The 22,835-nt window shown below is 34.9% G+C and overlaps 1 protein-coding gene across 4 annotated transcripts in view; it reads right to left on the bottom strand.

Annotated features, from left to right (window-relative positions):
• LOC125654091 (uncharacterized) overlaps positions 1-11,981 on the bottom strand; it is a 68,517-nt gene extending 56,536 nt beyond the window's left edge. For 2 of the 4 annotated variants that reach the window (XM_056142776.1, XM_056142778.1), the window contains exon 1: positions 11,756-11,975. The gene's annotated coding sequence lies outside the window, so the exon portion shown is untranslated. Of the gene's footprint in view, positions 1-11,755 lie in introns of all 4 variants that reach the window. The other 2 variants (XR_008796402.1, XR_008796400.1) reach the window with 2 other exon arrangements.
• Between the last annotated feature and the right edge of the window lie 10,854 nt (positions 11,982-22,835).

Here is a 22,835-nt window from a genome sequence, read left to right as displayed (position 1 = left end):
AGTTGTACTTGAAACTTTTAATTCTGCTATATGCAGATGATACAGTTATAATGGCTGAATCTGCTGAGATTTACAATGTGCGTTGAATGAATTTTTTATATACTGTACTAAGTGGAAATTGAATGTTATGGTCAACAAAACAAAATTTGTGATATTTTGAAAGGATATATTGATGAAAAGTCAATTTTACTACAATGGGGATGTTATAGAGAATGTAAAAGAATTCAAATATCTCGATATTATTTTTTCTAGATCAGGGTCGTTTTGTAGAGCTAAGAAACATTTATGTGAACAAGCCCAGAAAGCTATGTATGGAATTATATGGAAAATTAGATTGTTTGATTTACCAATTAGTTGTCAATTTGACCTGTTTGACAAAGTAGTTTTACCTGTTTTAATTTATAGAAGTGAAATATGGGGGTATGAAAATTTACAAGTTGTAGAGGGCATTGACTTAACATTTCTGAAACACACACATTTTTCAGATGAAAAGCTCTACGTTCTAATTTATAGTATATGGTGAAACAGGTCGTTTCTCAATTTATATCAGTGTATATAGTAGAATGATTTCATATTCATACTGGGCTAAATTATAGGTTATGACTTCAAAACTGTTAATGTACTTTATTAATTTTTGCATACACAATATATTAACTGTACTGTTAAAACTCCCTGGTTTGAATGTATTCATAGAATTTTAAACATGTGTGGACTTTCAAATATATGATATCAACAAGGGAACGTAAATGAAAAATGGATAACAAATACGGTGAAACAAAGACGTAAGGATCAATTTATTCAAACATGGTCGAGCGATGCAAGGTGAAGATAACGAACAGTGATCAATCTCATAACTCCTACAAGCAATACAAAATAGATAGTTGGGCAAACACGGACCCCTGGACACACCAGAGGTGGGATCAGGTGCCTAGGAGGAGTAAGCACCCCCTGTTGACCGGCCACACCCGCCCTGAGCCCCATATCCTGATCAGGTAAACGGAGTTATCCGCAGTCAAATCAGTGTGCCAAGAACGGCTTAACAATCGGTATGAAACACGTCAGACAGCATTTGACCCAATGCGAGGTTGTATTGACGAACTAGATCGTTATAACGACCATAGAATTTGCGAAATGCTGACTTCAATCGAGACTGTTGAAATCCCTGTACCATCAACTTGTTTGTCAGTAGCTTACCTCGATTTAAAAACTGACTATACCCAGAACAAGCTCTTGCATATCGAATCAGTTGAGATATATAAACACCGTATGCAGGTGATAATGGAATATTGCTACATAAATGTGGGAAGTTGACGATGGAGAAGCTGAAATCATCCCGTTTGTCATAGAGTTGAGTTGTCAGTTTGCCGTTAATGTCTACTTTCAATAAAATATCTAAGTATGAAGCAGAAGTGGACGACTCTGTGGTGTCCTTTATTTCGATATTTTGATATGTTCAATTCATCTAACAGTAAAATATAAAAACTTTTAAGGTGGGTCCTTAGTCCCGGATTTTTGGGGGCTCAGGTAGCATTTTTTGTTTGGAATTAATAAATTACCATTCAGCGTAATGAAAAAAGGCAAAACAGTTAAGGATTTCCATATTAATTTTCATTACAGACACTACTGAAGTCATGTACCCCTATGTAGTTTTAATGAAATGCATTGGAAACAGTTATTTGTTGTTATTTTAAAATAAAAACTACAAAATATATTTTGAATTGCATTCATTTATCGGGAAACATGACATCAAGTTTTAGAATAATATGTGCAAAATTATTGAATTAGTGTTATTCTCCAAAATGTTAAGAAAACAAACAAATGTGGACGCATTTTCCTTAATAGCATGGTTTACATATCATTTTTTCTGTTTATATCAGTAGATGTACATCTGTTATAGTTATTTATGAAAACAAATCCATACCTTCCTTAATAATTTCAAATCTATAGCTTCCAGAGTATGTATACTGTCATAAAAAAAAACCGAAGTCTGGTACCATACAGTTGAGCTATTCAAAATCACTCGGGGTTAAAATTTCATGTAATTTCATGAAAAGACACAGATAATGATTCCTTATCACCTTGGTAAAATGTTTGTCAAAAATAAAGGAAATCTATCGCATTATGGACTTGATAAATAATTTAATGAAAACAGAGTTATTGTTCTTGGATTCAATATTTTGAAACATATTAATGACTATTCAAATATAACTAAGACGTTTGAAATATTTTATGGCTGATAAGATATTTTACAATAACTATTGAAAAAGGCTCCGACAAAATTTATCTTCCTGTCATTAAATCATTGACTTTTGCAAAATCCTATGACGTCACAGGAGTGTGGAACTACGTTAAGATAGACTTCGGACCTGAAAAATATTTAGGAAAATTGTCAAAAAAAAATCAGAACTAGTCTTCTTAAATTTCGCACCACAAATCACCGCCTTCCAGTAGGGACTGGCAGATGGATTAGTATTCCATATAATGAAAGATTTTGTGTTTTGTGTAATGAATAAAAAATTGCAGACGAATTCCAATATATATTAGAATGCAGTGCTTTGTCAAATATTAGATAAGAATACCTTTACAATAGGTACTACACAAGACGTAATGTTATTAAATTTCATGAAATTATGTCAACCAGTAATATTTAAACACTTAAAAAACTCTGTATGTTTATCTAAAAAATCTATGAGTTAGTATGTTCTCCTTAACAAATTTTGTAAATACTTTTTCATTACATTTATATTATATATTTGTACATACTCTGACCTTATTCGTACTCAAATGTACGTTCAGCTTCTCCATCGTCAACTTCCCACATTTATGTAGCAATATTTCATTATCACCTGGATATGGTGTTTATATATCTCAACTGATTCGATATGCAAGAGCTTGTTCTGGGTATAGTCAGTTTTTAAATCGAGGTAAGCTACTGACAAACAAGTTGATGGTACAGGGATTTCAACAGTCTCGATTGAAGTCAGCATTTCGCAAATTCTATGGTCGTTATAACGATCTAGTTCGTCAATACAATCTCGCATTGGGTCAAATGCTGTTTGACGTGTTTCATACCGATTGTTAAGCTGTTCTTGACGCACTGATTTGACTGCAGATGGCTCCGTTTGCCTGGTCGGGATGTGGGGCTCACAGCGGGTGTGGCCGGTCAACAGGGGATGCTTACTCCTCTTAGGCACCTGATCCCACCTCTGGTGTGTCCAGGGGTCCGTGTTTGCCCAACTATCTATTTTGTATTGCTTGTAGGAGTTATGAGATTGATCACTGTTCGTTATCTTCACCTTGCATCTAATGCACCTCATGTACCATATATAACGTGGTTTGAGTGAATGAATGAACTTGAATAAACAAAATGTAAAGGTATGTTAAAAGTACTATCACAACTTATATATCCATACAGCATCATGATTAGCCAAACCTAGCGATTATCAGTACTTTTATAACTTATATATCCATACAGCATCATTATTAGCCAAACCTAGCGATTATCAGTACTTTCATTAAAAGTTATTAACTTGCCATTAATCACATGCTTGAAAACGTTTGCATGTAAAAGAAAACAGCGAGAAGATTATTCAAAAAGTAAATACAGTGGGTATGCATAAATTATACATTGTTCGTTAGGCGTCTATAAATAGCACCACGCGCGTCTGGGGAGTCCCAGCATGATGTATATATTAACTCAGACGCAACTGTCCAACTTTAAGGCTGAAAGAGTCTAAAATAACTAATCACTAAGGGGTATTTGATATTTATATTTCTCTCAAACTTATGGCACGGTACTGTTGTAACAAAATACACAGCTTCACATAGACAAAATGTAAGACTAAGACCACCGATGATCTGAAAGTCTGAACTAGATAAGTGACTATCACTTGAAATGGCCGAGCTCCTGTGATTGGCTTATGAAGCGTATACGATGCATAATAACCGCACGATTACTGGACACATACCGGGTAATTAACGGTCGATTAACGGACATAATCGTCTGAATGGCGGAGGAATAGGGGTTGAACGAACGTTGGACGCATGAGAAACTGATATAACGTTTTTTCAACGTTAGACGAACGGACTTGTACCGGTCACATGACTGACAAATCTGGTATATATATAAAGTGGATATCTTCACCCTCGCTGACATATTTCTATGATGCCTCTAAGAAGGTCTTTAAATGTTGAGAAGGGTATAGGCAGGGCACGGGGAAAGGCTACAAGACCCTCGTCCACCCCCCCCCCCACCCCCACCCCCTTGACAATGCTTGGGAGAGGGCTGAAATAGACTATGCCTGATGCCCAATCCTATTCACTTATTAATGAATAAAATATCTATACTTATAGATTATCAAATTTTGCCCATAAACTCCGAAACGCTTGCTTTAGAGTTACTGCTTGCACCTTTAATATTGCTTTATATATGAGGTGAAATCCGTAAGCTATAGTAGAATCTTACTTGATTAGTAAATATCGTAAAATTGATTTAAAAAACACATGTACTTTAGTTTTCGATAAACTACCCTGAAAGAGAAAAATGAGAGTAGAGTGGTGGACACGCTTTGGCTGATTTAAGCCAGTTTTCCCCTCTCTTTTTCAACTTAAGATAATACGATATGAAGTCGATCGTTTGTTTATTGATGCTTGAGTTTGACATTACAGAAGAAATAATTTCTGATAATTGTTGAATAATAAAAAAGCCTGTTCGTTTCTTCAATCCGTGATTTTAATCTTCAATCAGCCGTATGGAAATTCCCAGAACGAGGCTACCAGAACGTGACAACATCTTACAACCAATTGCACATTCTCGCGCCTTCCCGCGAAGCCGAGAAGTTGCGAGTTCAGAGTTGGTTATAAAAGTTTTGACTAGCCCCATATCCATCACTTGATGAAGATTTATAATTATATGAAATATATACATCTCACTTAACTAAGGACACCCCCTCCCCAGACCAACTACAATGTATTTGACACATCGATAAATTTTTAATTACGATATTCATCTGATATTTTCGATGTTCTTAATCTTTCCGTGATTATAGAAATCAGTGTTACGACTTTTTGTAATAATTTATTAACAGTTACTGACATGTTCAAACACATGGATAAACACAAGAAAGTTTTTATTTTGGTTGAACATGTTCTGTGATGACACAGATCTTGAAAGTAATTGGTAAGTCAAAAACTGTCCAATATGTCAGGTATTGAATGGTCTGGAGATGTTCTGGGAAGTTTGCACCTTACAAGTTAAAACATTTTACCGAAATTAGGTTGTACACTACCTGATAATGTCCACTGTTTACAATATAGCAGTTTTTCTGTTTGTCATTCATGTCTAGTGTAGTGCATTATGTTTTCGATTATTGCGAGAAGAAACGACGTGTATTCATAATTTTGGCTTTAAATTGTCGCACCGGACAAAAATTAGCATTATAAACACATTGACAATACTGAGTTTCAAATTTTGAAATTATGAACAATCGTTCATTTTGTCCCTGATTTGCTTTTACAAATGCTAACTATGGACATGTACTTTAATTTTGATAAGAAAAATAATAACAGAAACATAACATACCATGAACCTTGGGTAAATCACAGGCAATGATACCGCTCACTATTCGAACCATCTAGAAATGGACATTAAACAATATACAATCAAGCAATCAATGCTATTCGAACCCAATCGATATCATTGCCTATTGGGTTATTTTGGTAGAGTACGACAGTGCTTTCAGCTATTTCTATTAGAGTTTTAAATATATTCTAAATTTGTGATTAATTTTGTAATAGTTAAGGGCATATGTGTAAAACGCAATGAAGACGTCGTATAGTGAAATGACCTGACAACCTTTGATATGGACTAGCCAAAGAGTATATAAAACGAAGCTTTGTGGATGTCAGTCATTCAGAAGCTAGCATAAGACGTCGGCGGGGGAATAAGAAAAAAAAGAAGTTAAGGGTAACTGCAGAATAAAGTCAAAACAGTTATTAGCTCAGTGGCAAGTAATCCTAGGGAATTGATGTTAAGTTCTGGGTGTAGTAAATCTGTAGAAGATTGAGACATCCAGCTCTTCTCTATCAATAGGAACCTGTGGGAGAAACACGGCGCAAGAAGTAGCCCTTACCCAGTCCCAGTCTCTAGATAAGAGAACAATTCAGTACGGTGTAATTTACCCTCAGATAGAACGGACTTGATAATCATTCCAATCATTAGCTCAGATAGAGTAAGAGAAAACCATACATATTGTAAGAACCCGATCATACACGTTACAATTTGGTGACATGTATGTCATAGTAATGACGAAATAAAACGAACAAATCCATTAGCTATTGATATTTTCTAACAAGGGAGTTGTGAACGCATTTTCTGAATTGATATGATTTTTCTATGAATATAGTCATTTTATGGATATTTCTAATAACTTTTTTAACTGTTGTCACATAAAATACAACAAGTAACTCCAGTAATGGTTCATTATACACTGTAGGTCAATTTAGTAATTACAAAAGTATAAAGAGGTAGCGTGCACGTGTTAAGATTGCCACAGGAACGTCAATCAATAACTTGTTGGTGACGTTAAAAGTTCCCGCAGTGACGTAACGTGAACGTCAATCAATAACTTGTTGGTGACGTTAAAAGTTCCCGCAGTGACGTAACGTGAACGTCAATCAATAACTTGTTGGTGACGTTAAAATTTACCGCAGTGACGTAACGTGAACGTCAATCAATAACTTGTTGGTGACGTTAAAAGTTCCTGCAGTGACGTAACGTGAACGTCAATCAATAACTTGTTGGTGACGTTAAAAGTTCCCGCAGTGACGTCACGTAATTCAAACAGGAGTGTCGCAGCCAGAAGGTTAACTGCGGTATTTTACAGACATGATATTTGACGAGGAACATGTTCAAATTTTAATATTTATCTAGATAATAACAATAATTTGCTAGTTTTTTTTAATAAGAAGAAAATATATCTAATTAAGTCAATATTTTGATGCACATGAAGAATGGAAAACATGGAGGAGCTCCCATGTTATATTTTGACAAAATTGCATACTGACTTACTGACATTTGACCCACTGTAATGCCATATTTACAAAGGATTTTGAAATAATCCCTTCTAATATTTAAAATATGATACTTAAACACAATATTCCACCAATTTCATTAATTTCTGTGCCAGGGCCGATTTTGACCCTTCATAGGCTTACTTCTCTATACAGTCAATAGCGGAGATAGAACGTGAAAATAACGCAACACAAAAGGGATCTCAGACTTCTTAACATCATATCATCTCCTTGAGAGCCTTACAAAATACAAATGCATGACTCCTGCAACACCCTAATTATAAACAACACACTCCATTGGCTGAGATAAATGAATATTGCATGAATTTATGAGCCCTTATCCTTTGACGAATTTGGTTCCACTTTTTTGGCACGCTGTTTTTGGCTATATTCAGCTCTAAAACTTCATAGTTATTTCGGATTTCAAACTTTTCGGTTGAGCATCACTGAAGAGACATTATTTGTCGAAATGCGCATCTGGTGCATCAAAATTGGTACCGTAAAAGTTTTACGTTCTGTTGCCAGAGAGTCAAGGACTAGAGGGCGTGAAGTGGGCTTGATGTGATAAGGGCATGTAATCTACACGAAGTTTTATCACTATCTAGAAATCTGTTCAGGTAGTTAACTAGGGTCTTGTCTTTCAGTTGCTTTAAATTTTAGAATATTTGATATGTCTGTGTCTGCCCAATTCTGCACTTTTTAGAATTTAAAGAACGATTATCTTTGCCATATCCACTTTTTCATTGACGTCTGTCTGGAAAGATTTAAATCCATAAAGAGTTTTTCTGTAGGACTGATTTTATCGTTCAACAAAATGTCTTAAAATGATTTTTTTTATATATATTTGAGGCTCATCTATATAACAAAACTTGTACATCTGTATATCACTTAAAGTAAAGGTATTTAAACCTAGACATATTTCATATTCTTAATTAAGGATTGAAGTAATGAAGTGTAGGGAGTCGCAAACAATTATAATTCCAAAATCTTAAAACTACATACATTCCCAAAAATGCAATAAACCACAATTAACATAAGTAAATCATATGTCAGTGTGCCTACATTCTTAGAAATACAATAACCCACAACTAATATCAATAAAGCATATCTTAGTGTGCAAATCAGATATCTAGAAGGGTAGTGTATATATCAGATTTAGGAGGTTAGTGTGTATATCGGATATTTAGAAGATTAGTGTGTATATCAGAGAATTAGAAGATTAGTGTGTATATCAGAGAATTAGAAGATTAGTGTGTATATCAGAGAATTAGAAGATTAGTGTGTATATCAGAGAATTAGAAGATTAGTGTGTATATCAGAGATTCAGAAGGTTAGTGTGTATATCAGAGAATTAGAAGATTAGTGTGTATATCAGAGATTTAGAAGGTTAGTGTGTATATCAGAGATTTAGAAAGTTAGTGTGTATATCAGAGATTTAGTAGGTCGGTGTGTATATCAGAGAATTAGAAGATTAGTGTGTATATCAGAGAATTAGAAGGTTAGTGTGTATATCAGACATTTAGAAGATTTTTGTGTATATCAGAGATTTAGAAGGTTACTGTTTGTTTCAGAGATTTAGAAGGTTAGTGTATATATCAGATTTAGAAGATTGGTGTGTATGTCAGAGATTTAGAAGGTTAGAGTGTATATCAGAGATTTACAAGGTTAGTATGTATGTCAGAGATTTAGAAAGTTAGTGTGTATATCAGAGATTTAGACAGTTAGTGTATATATCAGAGATTTAGAAGGTTAGTGTGTATATCAGAGATTTAGAAAGTTAGTGTGTATATCAGAGATTTAGAAGGTTAGCGTGTATATCAGCGATTTAGAAGGTTAGTGTGTATATCAGAGATTTAGAAGGTCGGTGTGTATATCAGAGATTTAGAAAGTTAGTGTGTATATCAGAGATTTAGAATATTAGTGTGTATATCAGAGATTTAGTAGGTTAGTGTGTATATCAGAGCTTTAGAAGGCTAGTGCGTATACCAAAGATTTACAAGGTTATTGTGTATATCAGAGATCTACAAGGTTAATGTATATATCAGAGATTTAGAATGTTAGTGTGTATGTCAGAGATTAGCGTGTATATCAGAAATTTAGAAGGTTAGTGTGTATATCAGAGATTTAGAAAGTTAGTGTGTATATCAGAAATTTAGAAGGTTAGTGTGTATATCAGAGATTTAGAAAGTTAGTGTGTATATCAGAGATTTAGTAGGTTAGTGTGTAGATCAGAGCTTTAGAAGGCTAGTGTGTATACCAAAGATTTACAAGTTTATTGTGTATATCAGAGATCTACAAGGTTAATGTATATATCAGAGATTTAGAATGTTAGTGTGTATGTCAGAGATTTAGAATGTTAGTGTGTATATCAGAGATTTAGAAGGTTAGTGTGTATATTAGAGATTTAGAAGGTTAGTGTGTACAGGGGATGCTTACTCCTCCTAGGTACCTGATCCCACCGCTGGTGTGTCCAGGGGTCCGTGTTTGCCCAACTATCTATTTTGTATTGCTTGTAGGAGTTATGAGATTGATCACTGTTCGTTATCTTCACCTTGCATTGAGAAGGGTAGTGTGTATATCAGAAATTTATAAGGTCAGTGTGTATATCAGAGATTTAGAAGGTTAGTGTGTATATCACAGACTTAGAAGATAAGTATGTATATCAGAGATTTAGAAGGTTAGTATGTATATCAGAGATTTAGAAGGTTAGTGTGTATATCAGAGATTTAGAAGATTAGTGTGTATATCAGAGATTTACAAGATCAGTGTGTATATAAGAAATTTATAAGATCAGTGTGTATATCAGATATTTAGAAATTTAGTGTGTATATCAGATATTTAGAAGGTTAGAGTGTATATCAGAGATTTAGAAGGTTAGTATGTATATCAGAGATTTAGAAGGTTAGTGTGTATATCAGATATTTAGAAGGTTAGTGTGTACAGGGGATGCTTACTCCTCCTAGGCATCTGATCCCACCGCTGGTGTGTCCAGGGGTCCGTGTTTGCCCAACTATCTATTTTGTATTGCTTGTAGGAGTTATGAGATTGATCACTGTTCGTTATCTTCACCTTGCATTTAGAAGGGTAGTGTGTATATCAGAAATTTATAAGGTCAGTGTGTATATCAGAGATTTAGAAGGTTAGTGTGTATATCACAGACTTAGAAGATTAGTATGTATATCAGATATTTAGAAGGTTAGTGTGTATATCAGAGATTTAGAAGGTTAGTATGTATATCAGAGATTTAGAAGGTTAGTGTGTATATCAGATATTTAGAAGGTTAGTGTGTACAGGGGATGCTTACTCCTCCTAGGCACCTGATCCCACCTCTGGTGTCCAGGGGTCCGTGTTTGCCCAACTATCTATTTTGTATTGCTTGTAGGAGTTATGAGATTGATCACTGTTCGTTATCTTCACCTTGCATTTAGAAGGGTAGTGTGTATATCAGAAATTTATAAGGTCAGTGTGTATATCAGAGATTTAGAAGGTTAGTGTGTATATCACAGACTTAGAAGATTAGTATGTATATTAGAGATTTAGAAGGTTAGTATGTATATCAGATATTTAGAAGGTTAGTGTGTACATCAGAGATTTAGAAGATTAGTGTGTATATCAGAGATTTACAAGATTAGTGTGTATATAAGAAATTTATAAGATCAGTGTGTATATCAGATATTTAGAAAGTTAGTGTGTTTATCAGAGATTTAGAAGGTTAGTGTGTATATCAGAGATTTAGAAGGTTAGTATGTATATCAGAGATTTAGAAGGTTAGTGTGTATATCAGATATTTAGAAGGTTAGTGTGTACAGGGGATGCTTACTCCTCCTAGGCACCTGATCCCACCTCTGGTGTGTCCAGGGGTCCGTGTTTGCCCAACTATCTATTTTGTATTGCTTGTAGGAGTTATGAGATTGATCACTGTTCGTTATCTTCACCTTGCATTTAGAAGGTTAGTGTGTATATCAGAGATTTAGAAGGTTAATGTGTATATCAGAGATTTAGAAGGTTAGTGTGTATATCAGAGATTTAGAAGATTAGTGTGTATATCAGAGATTTAGAAGATTAATGTGTATATCAGAGATTTAGAAGATTAGTGCACATATCAGATGTAGAAGGTTATTGTGTATTTCAGAGATTTGGAAGGTGTGTTTATATTTAAGATATTTAGAAGATTAGTGTGTATATCAGATTTAGAAGTTTAGTGTGTATATCCGATATTTAAAAGGTTATTGTGTATATCAGAGATTTAGAAAGTTAGTTTGACTATGTATATCAGAGAATTAGAAGGTTAGGTAAGTGTATATTTCAGAGATTTAGAAGGTTAGTATATTTATCAGAGATTTAGAAGGTTAGTATATTTATCAGAGATTTAGAAGGCATTAAACCTGAATGTGAAACAAACAGTAATAACGCAATGATAATAACATACGTGTAACAACAACAAAATCGTCATCAAGGATTTCGAAATAAATATGTGTCGTGACTACTAATAGATTTGTAACCAAGAAGAGTTCCAATAGTTTCTGGAGCAAACTTTATGTTTCTTTCCTATTTCAAAGAAAATGATCGAAATGCTACAATTTCGTCAACGGTTTGAATTTCGTTTTTTAACAATCGGTTCCAATCGCATGAAATCAGAGTGCTTAGTCTTACGGTAAAATTTTGCTCAAAGCTGTTAACTTACCACTTTTGTTTGCCGTTGTCACTGCAATGAAAAACCGATGTTGCCACTAAAATGTTTCTATTAAGTAGTTTTAATTCGTTCACATATAGAAGGTTTATTTTGCAACAGCAAATAAACTTGAAGTCCAAACTCCATATGCTATTGTACGCATTATGCAGAAGGATATTAAATTCGTACCCGGGGTCACTCAAAAGTAGTTCATATATTTCGAAATAACTCCGCGTAATAATGAATAGAAATATAACTCTTATGTGTTAGAAAAGGTAGAATGTGGTTACTTTCTGCATGATTTGGCATTGTCGAAGCACAAATTTTCCCCCAGGTAGACGTGCTCCAATTTACATTCTGTTATGAATCCTTTTATTGGGTCTTTCCACTTTCCTGTTTTTCTTATGTTTATTAATAACTACTATCATTATCAATATATATTTCTTTTCCTGACAGAGTGGTTTTTTTTATTCAATGCTTACAGATGAATAAATTTGATCATGATATAAAACCTTTAAAAAAACTATTCTCTAGTGGGACCATATCAATATAGGGGAATTGCTCTCAACTTGTTGACTAATGGTTCTACAAAGGTAGGTTACCCTTGGTCACCATTATGATATAATGATTATATAGTGGTTACCACTGATCACCCATTGATGTATTGGCCATTAAAGGGTTTCCTCTGGTCATCCATTGATGTAAACGTCATAAAAGAGCTATTTCTGGTCACCCATTGGAGTGAATGACATATAGGGGTTTCCTCTGGTCACAATGATGAAAATGTCATATAAGTTTACCTTTGGTCATCCTTTAATGTAACGACCATATAAGGATTTCTTCTGGTCACCCATTGATGTAAATGTCATATAAGGACTTCCTCTGGTCACCCTTTGATATAAATGTCATATAAGTTTGTCTCTGGTCACCCTTTGATGTAAATGTCATATAAGTTTGTCTCTGGTCACCCTTTGATGTAAATGTCATTTAAGGGTTTCCTCTGGTCACCCATTGGTGTAAATTTCATATAAAGATTTCCTCTGGTCACCTGTTGATGATGTCGTACAAGGATTACATCTTGTCATCCTTTGATGTAAATGTCAAATAAAGGTTTCCTCTGGTCCCTTATTGATGTAAATGTCTTATAAGGGTTTCCTCTGGTCACCTATTGATGTAAATGTCATATAAGGGTTAACTCTGGTCACCCAATAATGTAAATGTCATATAAGGGTTACCTTTCGTCACCCATTGATGTAAATGTCATATAAGGATTTTCCCTGGTCACCCCTTGATGTAAATGTCATATATGGGTTTTCTCTGGTCACCCATTGATGCAATTGTCACAAAAGGACTACCTCTGGTCACCATTGAAAAGGTGGTTAGAAAGGTGCCCTGAGGTAATATCAGTGTATGGATGACCTTAGAGCACCTTTGTTTATATAGCTCCTCCTTTTTCAAATATACTAGCGGTTGAAAAAAGGTTTGTTTGGACACTATTCGTTAAGGAAAGCACTTTAGTTTTGACAAAATTTACCCTTCTGTCATGTCACGACTCAGCGAAAACCAACGTAATCGTGCTGTTGGGATGCTTCTAGCTGGAATGACACAAATATCGTAGCAAGACACTTTGAAGTTCATCGGAACACCATCCAGTCATTATGAAGACGTTTCCAACAATCTGGTAACATTCGGGATCGACCATGTTCTGGGCGTCTTCGTGTGACGTCGCGTCGACAGGAATATCACGCCTGAGAAATCGTTTCCAGACAGCAAGTTTGACTGCTCATAGCATTCCTGGACTTCGACCAATCATTCCAAGAACTGTGCATAATCGTCTGCGCGAGCACAACATCAGACCAAGACGTCCAGCGGTGCGTCCAATACTACTTAAACGTCATCGTATCGCTAGACTAGCGTGGTGCAGATGACATCTGCGATTCAGAATACAGGACTGGGCCTGTTCTGTTCGCTGATGAATCCAGATTTCATTTGGATAGCAGTAACGGCCGTTGCATATTGTATCGTCGCGTTTGAGAGCGGTACCAGGACGCTTGTGTTGTGCAACGTCTACAATTCGGTGGAGGTAGAGTTATGGTGTGGGGTGGAATAACAGCAAGTGGAAGGACCCCTCTACAAATTGTCAATGGAAATATCACCGGCATACGCTATCGAGACGAAAGTATTCAGCGCCATGTGATACCCTTCATACAGAGACAGCAAAATCACATCACTCTGCAACAAGACAACGCAAGGCCACATGTTGCACGTGTAGTCAGGGACTATTTTGTTCAACAGAATGTCGATGTCTTAGTCTTACTTTGACCAGCTGTTTCCCCCGATTTATCGCCGATAGAGCACGTCTGGGATGAAATGGAACTACGTCTACGCCGTTTACCAAATCAGCCAGTGACATTGGCTGATTTAGGCCAAGCTTTAACCAACATCTGGAACAACATCCCTCAAGCATTTCTGAACATTTTAGTGGCATCAATGAGGCGCCGTTGTCAACCATGCGTTAATGCAAATGGTGGTCACACGCGTTGTTAACTTTTTTAATTCAAGTTCGAATACGTGTCATTCGAGTGTGCTGAAATTGACGTTATTCGACGTTAACATTAATGGATTATGAAATTTTGTAACGATACATTTGTTAACAGTATTAAAAAATAGGATTTGCTCATTGTTAGTTTTTTATTATTTTTTCATATATTAAATAATGCACAGTTTCTTTTTTCCGCTAGTATACATACCCAATCAACAGTCCAACATTCATACTTCCCGTTATTTCTTATACACATCTTATAGACACTTTATTTTTCTATTTATATCAATTCCAATGAACAACTTCAAAGTCAAATCATAACATAATTTAGACAAATTACCCATGGACCATCTGGGTATAACTTTGGACAACCTTTACTTAAGGCTTAGTGAAAATATGCCCAGTAGATAAGAACATTTACAAACTGATAGACTAATAATCAAAAACGCTAATTTCATTCATTGGATCAGTTTAAGTAAACATTTCATCTTGACGCTGTTGTAGCATCATGAAATATAATCCATAGGAACGTAATTTCCATGTCTGAAATCAACAGGTGACCAGAGGGCATCCACAGGTGTAACATCATATTATAATTATTTGTAAATAAATAAAAGCATAATATTCCAAGTTCAATTTCACTTTCACAGCGTTGTATTTAACATAAGCTAGGCTCATATCATTTTCTCGCATTTGGGAAAATATTGGGGTACAGATAACAGTGAATTATCATTTTAAAAATTAGGCTATTTTTGCTAAGAAATGATGACACATAAATGATCAATAATGACTTGCTCAATATTCATTTACCATTGGTAGTGTGCAAAATACATTGTCTGCATTGTACTTTCACTTTTACGTGGGACTATTTTCACAGCATAGTCAACTGTGTAAAAAATAGGGTAACCCAGGGTCATACTAAAATGCAGTGATCCTGGGTCCTACTTGAGGGTACGAATTATCCTTCTGCACGCATTATGAGATAAACCTGTTATTGGCTCAAATTCTTTCTGACGTGTTTCATACCAATTGTTAAGCCGTTATTTACATCCAGAACGCTGTTTCATCAATAAGAGTAAATTTTGAACTAAGTCTTACGCTGACTACGCAAATCTAGTTAAGTATAATAATAATAAGTTTTCAACTATGCTTACGTGCTTAGTTTAGTGCGAACCGCGTTTCATGAAACGACATAAATACATGTGTACGCTACTTCTCGACTAAGTCTTCAACTACATGTATGCTTATGTGCGTAGTTATCACGTCCTGAGTTTGCGTACATCATTCTTTCTTCTTTTTTTCACTTGTTGTCTGGACCAAAACAATGAATGAAAAGAACACAAAGAAAATGCACAAAAGAAAAAGGGAGGAGACAGAGATGGTTATGATGGAAGAGGTGGTTGAAGTTTACTATACCATACTGTTTGGGCATTGCATACTAAATCAAATATATCTCTCCATAAACAAAATATATTTATCTATATGTATATATTTTACATCTCTTCTCCTACAGAAAGTAGTTCTTTTATTATTTCAAAGGTTATCATATCTAAGTGCATGTAGGTCGACAAGATACAGCTACATTGTATATATATTAACGATATATTCATACTTTAATGGGATAATTAATATAGACCTATAAATGTGTTTGAAAAATTAAATATGTGTGCATATTCTATAAATTGGGATTATATACAGGCACGCACCATCATTTTGCAAAATGAAACGGGGGTCTGCAACCGGAACATAAATTAGATGTTGACTTTTTGAATAATATTATAACAAATCCTAAGTCGGAGGTGGGGTGGGGTGGAGTGGGTGGGTTTTGTTGGAATCTTTTAGTGATTACTTAAATTTTTTCTCTCTTAGGTTTCATTTTCACCAATCGTAGGGGTACTATAATCTTCAATTATGAGTGCCTCAAAATATTTTCGGGAGGGGGGGGGGGGGAGTCTTCTACCATTAATGCTCATGATCATACTTCGCTAAATAGTTTTTATTCATAACTTCCTCTCATTCATTTACAGTGCAATATAGCAAAACTTCGTATTGTTAAAAAAGTGGAGGAGCAACGCAGGGTGACCGCCCTTCACTCCCCCCCCCCCTCGATGCGTGCCTGATATAGACCTACATGTAGATGTTTTCTTTATTTGATAAACATAAACATAAAAGGTATACCTGTACGGATTATCTTGCACACCGACGACTTCGATACACCGTGAATATCACCTATCACCGAAATTCGTCAAGTATCGAACCGTTACGAAGACCTACTTTTTTTATTAGGAAGAGCTTAATTATTGATATTTTTAAAAATTTGAAAAAAATCACGTCTTTATAAATACATAATGTAATTACACCGGGAAGTAGCTCTTATATCTCAAAATAAATGTGCGTAAATATAAATACAAGTAAAACTCTTATCTGTTAGAAAAGGGTGAATATGCCTACTTTCTGCATGACTTTGTCATTGTCGAAGCACAAATTTTTCGATAGGTAGACATGCTCCAATTTACATTCTGTTATGAATCCTTTTATTAGATCTTTCCACTTTTCTGTGTTTTTCTTATGTTTATTAACTACTATCATTATTATTATCAATCTATATTTCTTTTTCTGATGGAGTGATTTTTTTTGTTTCAATGCTTACAGATGAATAAATTTCATCATCATATAAAACCTTAAAAAATATTTTTTTGTGGGACCATATCGATGCAGGGGAATATTTCCCAATTAATCTGTTGGTTAATGGTTCTACAAAGGTTACCTGTGGTCACCATTATAATACAATGATCATATAATGGTTACCACTGGTCACTCATTGATGTAATGGTCATATAAGGGTTACTTCTGGTTATGCATTGATATAATGGTAATATATGGATTACCTCTGGTCACCCATTGATGTAAAGGTAAATTAAGGGTTTCCTCTGGCCATCCATTGATTTAGTGGTCGCATATTGGTTCTCTCTGGTCATCCATTGATGTTATGATAATATAAGGATTACCTCTGGTCACCCATTGATGTAAACATCATTTAAGGTTCCCTCTGGTCAGCCTATGATGTAGTGGTCATACAAGATTTCCCCTCTGATCACCTATTGATGTAATGGTCATATAAGAGTTACCTCTGGTCACCCATTGATGTAAATGCCATATAAGGTTACCTCTGGTCACATATTGGTGTAAATGTCATAAAAGGGTTTCCTCAGGTCACCCATTAATGTAATAGTCATATAAGGGTTACCTCTGGTCATACATTGATGTAAATGCCATATAACGGTTTCCTCTGGTCACCCTTTGATGTAAATGTCATATAAGGGTTTCATCTGGTTACCCATTCATGAATGGTCATGCAAGGGTATCTCAGGTCACCATTGAGAAAACTTATAGAAAGGTGTCCTGAGGTAACCGACATCTCAGTGTATGGATGACCTTTTTTATATTTCTATTTTTATTTCAAATACATAGCTAGGTAACAGATAAAGTGACCACATGACCAATCTCCTGCTATGTCCGAAATTCATACTTCCCGTTATCTCTTATACACATCTTACAGACACGCCTTATATATGTTATATTTTCTATTTACAACAACTCTAATACACAACTGCAAAATCAAACCATAACATAATTTAGACAAAATACCCATGGATCTTCTGAACACGAATTTGGACAACACTTAGGTTTAGTTAAAATATGCCCATTAGATAAGAAGATTTACAAACGGATAGACACATGCTGATCAAGCTCATTTTATTCTTTGGCTCAGGTGAGCTAAACACTTCACCTTGACACTGTTGTAACATCATAAAATATAATCCACAGTTACATAATTTTCATGTCTGAAATCAATAGGTGACTAGAGGTCATCCTCTAGGTGTAACATTATCTAGTAATTATCTTTAAGTAAATTACAAATAGATAAAAGGATGATATTCGAAGTTCAATTTCACTAATTTGTGTTTATTATAGGCCAGCTAGGTTCATATCAAATTCTCGTATTTGGGAAGATCTGGGGGATGCAGTGAAATATCATTTTCAAAATTAGGCTATTTTTTGCTAAGAAATGATGACACGTAAATTATCAATAATGACTTGCTCAATATTCATTTTGCTTTGGTAGTGTGCAATATACATTGTCCGCATTGTTTTGTCACTTTTATGTGGGACTATTTTGATAGCGTAGTAAACCGTGTAGAAAATAGGGGGACCTGGGGTCATACTAAAATGAGGTAACCCTGGGTCCTACTTGAAGGAGCGAATTATCCTTCTGCTAGTCAGTGCAGTAGTTTTGAAGATATTTATAAATACATTAGATGAAGCCCGAGCAAGCGCGGAAATCAGAATTAGGTAATTTTGAATAGAGGAATGACTTTTTATTGCATGTTTGAATTAAATGAACGAACGATATCTTTAATTCAAATGAATTTATGAAAAATATTTCAATGATTTTAAGTACATTAGTTATATTCATTGACATCATATACAGTGAATAAAACTTGATTATTTGGAATGACTTGGGGCTCCAAATTAAATGTTCTTTATGTAACATGAATTACCTCTTTTTGTATTGAAAATTGAATTACGAATGCAATCGTAATCCATCATGCCGAATAGTTGACCAACGACAAAATGAACGATCGTTCATAATTTCAATATTCGAAACCCAGTATTGCGAATGTATTTATAATGGTAATTTTTGTCCAGTGCGAGAATTTAAGGGGAAAATTATGAATACACACCGTTTCTTCTCGTCAAACGCAATAATCGAAAACGAATGCGCTATATGAATGACAAACAGAAAAACTGCAACATTGTAAACAGTGGCCTGATTTCTTGGACATTGTCCAACCCAATTTCGGTAAAAGGTTATAAGGCGCAAACTTCCCCGAACAGTCACGGACCATTCGATATTTGACATATTGAACAGTTTTCAACTTATTACTTACTTTTAAGATCTGTGTCATCATAAAACGTGTTCAACCAAAAAACAAATTTTCTGTGCTTATCCATGTGTTTGTACATATAAAAAAAACTATTAATAAATTATTACAAGAAGTTACAGTGACTTCTATAATCATTGAACATTGAAAATATCAGTAAAATAATTATAAGTTATAAATCTTTATAAAATGCTAAATATAGACCTAGTCAAAACTACCATACATGTAAGTATAACTAACACTGACACCTACACAATTTTATGCTGATTATGTTGTAAACCATTCGCATCTTCTTGGCTTGCCGGAAAGGCTCGAGAATGTACGATTGGTATGACGTTGCCTTGCTTCGTTCGGGAAATTTCCATAAAGTTGATTCAAGACTAAAATCACGGATGGAAGAAACGAACAGGCATGTTCTCTTTATTCAACAATTATCAAAACATTCTTCTGTAAGATGAAAATCAAGCATCGATAAACAACGGATTAACTTCATATCGTTTTATCTTAATTGTCGTTAAATAAAAACTGACTTGAATCCGCCACTTTACTTTCATTTTTGCTATTTCAGGGTCGTTTATCGAAAACAAAAGTAAGATATTAATTAATTTGACGATATTTACTAATCAAGTTAGATTATAGCTTTCGGAGTTCACCTTATATATGAAACAATATTAAAGGTGCAAGCAGTAACACTGGAGCAACCGTTTATGAGTTTATTGGCAAACAGTGTTGATTTATAAGTATAAAGTGAATGTTCCCCTTACAGTGGAATACCTTACACAGGGATGTGATTTATAAGTATATTGATATCACAACAAAGTGAATGTTCCCCTTACAGTGGAATACCTTACACAGGGATTTGGGAATAGCACTGTACTTCATCATTCATGTACAGATAGACACTTGTAAGACAGTTACTAGTTTTCAAAGAGAAGTAACCCTTACATATTTATCGTTGCAAACGTCTTAAAGGATCCTCTCTCGAGAAAATCGATCACGACGCAAAGCTCTTCGGAAAAAATTCCGTATACTGTATATACATGTACTAACAATCGCCCAGGATTTTCGCCGACGTAGGTACTTACGTAAGGGTTTGACCTGACATAGCGTTCCTACTAGTTAGTAGAAAACTTACGTAAATTCTAAAATTACGTCATTTGATGCAACGTGCGTACGTAAAATATTAAGTGTAGTCAGAAAGTTACGCCAAACAAAGCTTACGCAACTACTTACGATGTTTGATGAAACGGCACCCTGGCTTTGACTACGAATAACTCCGTTTACTTGATAAAAATAAAAGGCTAAAGACAGGTGTGACCGGTCGACATGGGATGTTCGCTTCTGGAAGGCACCTGATCCCATTTCTGATTTTTCCAGGCGTCCATGTTTCCCACACTGTCAATTTTGTATTGTACATACATGTAAGATTATGAAATTGGTCAGTGTTCGTGACCTTAACTTTTTTCATGATTGGTTTTGTCGTCCAGTGACTCGCAACTTTCAAGGTAATGGATGTATGGGCATCCTCCACTTGGCATAAAGTGTACGCTTACAACGTTTGACGGTCCTAGCCCCAACAGTTCGGTTTGTATACTGCCTACAAGGTTTTCCTACTAAGTGATACTGCGACCTTAATATTTGACCTATAACCTCGAAGAACAATAGGCATCTTCCTCTCATCATGGTAATTGAATATACTAAGTTGCAATATTCTGGAGCTTACGGTTCGGTTTGTATCCTACCTACAATGTTTTCCTACGAAGTAATACTACGACCTTGACCTTTGACTTCTGATTTTGAAAAACAATAGGCATCTTTCTCTTACCATGGTGATTAAATATACAAAGTTGCAATATTATGGAGCTTACGATTCGGTTTGTATCCTGCCTACAAGGTTTTGTTACTAAGTAATACGATGGCCCTGACCTTTGACTTCTGACCTTGAAAAACAATAGGGATCTTCCTCTCACTATGGTGATCAAATATACCAGGTTGTAATGTCCTGGAGCTGACGGTTCGGTTTGTATCCTACCCACAAGGGTTTCCTACTAGGCTTTCCCAATAAGTGATACTACGACCTTGGCCTTTGACCTTGAAAAACAATAAGCATTTTCCTCTCATCATGGTGATCAAATGTACTAAGTTGTAAAATCCTGGAGCTTACAGTTCGATCTGTTTATCGCCCATAAGGTCCGGACGGACAGACGGACTACGCCATACTATAATACTTTCTTCGACGGGTGTATAAAAACTAAGAAAACCGGATTTAAAACTTTCCAATGTTGGGTAATATTTTTAAAATCATGGCATATTATTTCATAAATTTAAATCGCAAATGGTAAATGATACTTTAAAACATGTATATGCAATCGTATCGTGTGGACAATGTTTTGTCGTCATCTACTACCGCTATCAAGTGTTAGGTTCTGCTCGTCAAATGATTATCAATTATTTCTGTTTGATGTAATATAAGTCTCCAATTTTTTGTATATAATATGTACTACGGTGATTTTAATATCATATCGTGACTCTGAAATTGTTCCTAATGTGTATAGGCTTTTGAAATAAGAAAGTCAATAATAATATTGGATGAAGATCTGCCGATATTTTATGTGAATCCGTGATAGGAAGCTATACATCTCTACTAATCTTAATAAAAGATAAAATTCATTTTGATGCTGTTAAAATATAGATCGTTGTTTGTGAAAAATACCATCGATTTTGACGATGTTCTAGATTGGGGTCAAATATTGATGCTAGAAGTCTTTTTGACATCTCCCTACTTTTTAGAAGTAATTCTGACGATGTTTTACCTCTAATTACTTTATATTCCAATGCTATGTTATGAAGGTTTACTTTATTGCAGAAAATACGGGATGTGTAAACATCAGGTCACGTGACTTATACGATCATGTGACAATTAAAAGGAGAGGGAGGGGTTCCTCTGTGGTAGATTAAATATTCCTCATTTCGTGTAAGTAATGAACATCTGCACAAGGGCACGGGATTTGGCGACATGGTTCTGGTAACCTGCATCGATATCTTTAAAAACCTCACAGAATGCCCGATAAAAATAATGTTGACAAATACACAGTCTTCGCCTTTAGGCTATCAAATCGCGTCCATGTATAAAGAGAACAAGTCAATCATTGCAGATCAGTGAACAGTTTCAGTGACGCGGTCCGTTATCAGTTTTATCACAGGTACATGTATGCACTTCTGCGGGTATTTTATCTGATTTTATGTTTTTAACAAACTATGGGTGAATAAGCATGGTATTCCATGTCAAAAAATAATACGCATCAATCTTTTCATATCACCCCTTATAATAATTTGTTTTATGTAAAAACAGAAACAGTGATAGCATATAATTTTCAGAAGAATGTACTGAGATGTGAAGAACTGGAAACGTTAACTTAATAAATGACTAGATGTGATTTCATTTTTATGACATTGCAATTTTTATATGAAAAGATGCATGCAATGTAAATAGGAATATTCTACACATAAATCATGCTTGTATATCTAATTGTAAGCAAGAACACGATATCACTACTTGAAATTTTGTGTAGTTAATCACGGAAACATGTACATCATATATATG

This window comes from Ostrea edulis, chromosome 7, assembly GCF_947568905.1.
Source record: "Ostrea edulis chromosome 7, xbOstEdul1.1, whole genome shotgun sequence".
NCBI lineage: Eukaryota > Metazoa > Mollusca > Bivalvia > Ostreida > Ostreidae > Ostrea > Ostrea edulis.
The sequence above is the reverse complement of the archived record's forward strand: the minus strand, read 5'-3'. Positions and strand labels throughout refer to the sequence as shown.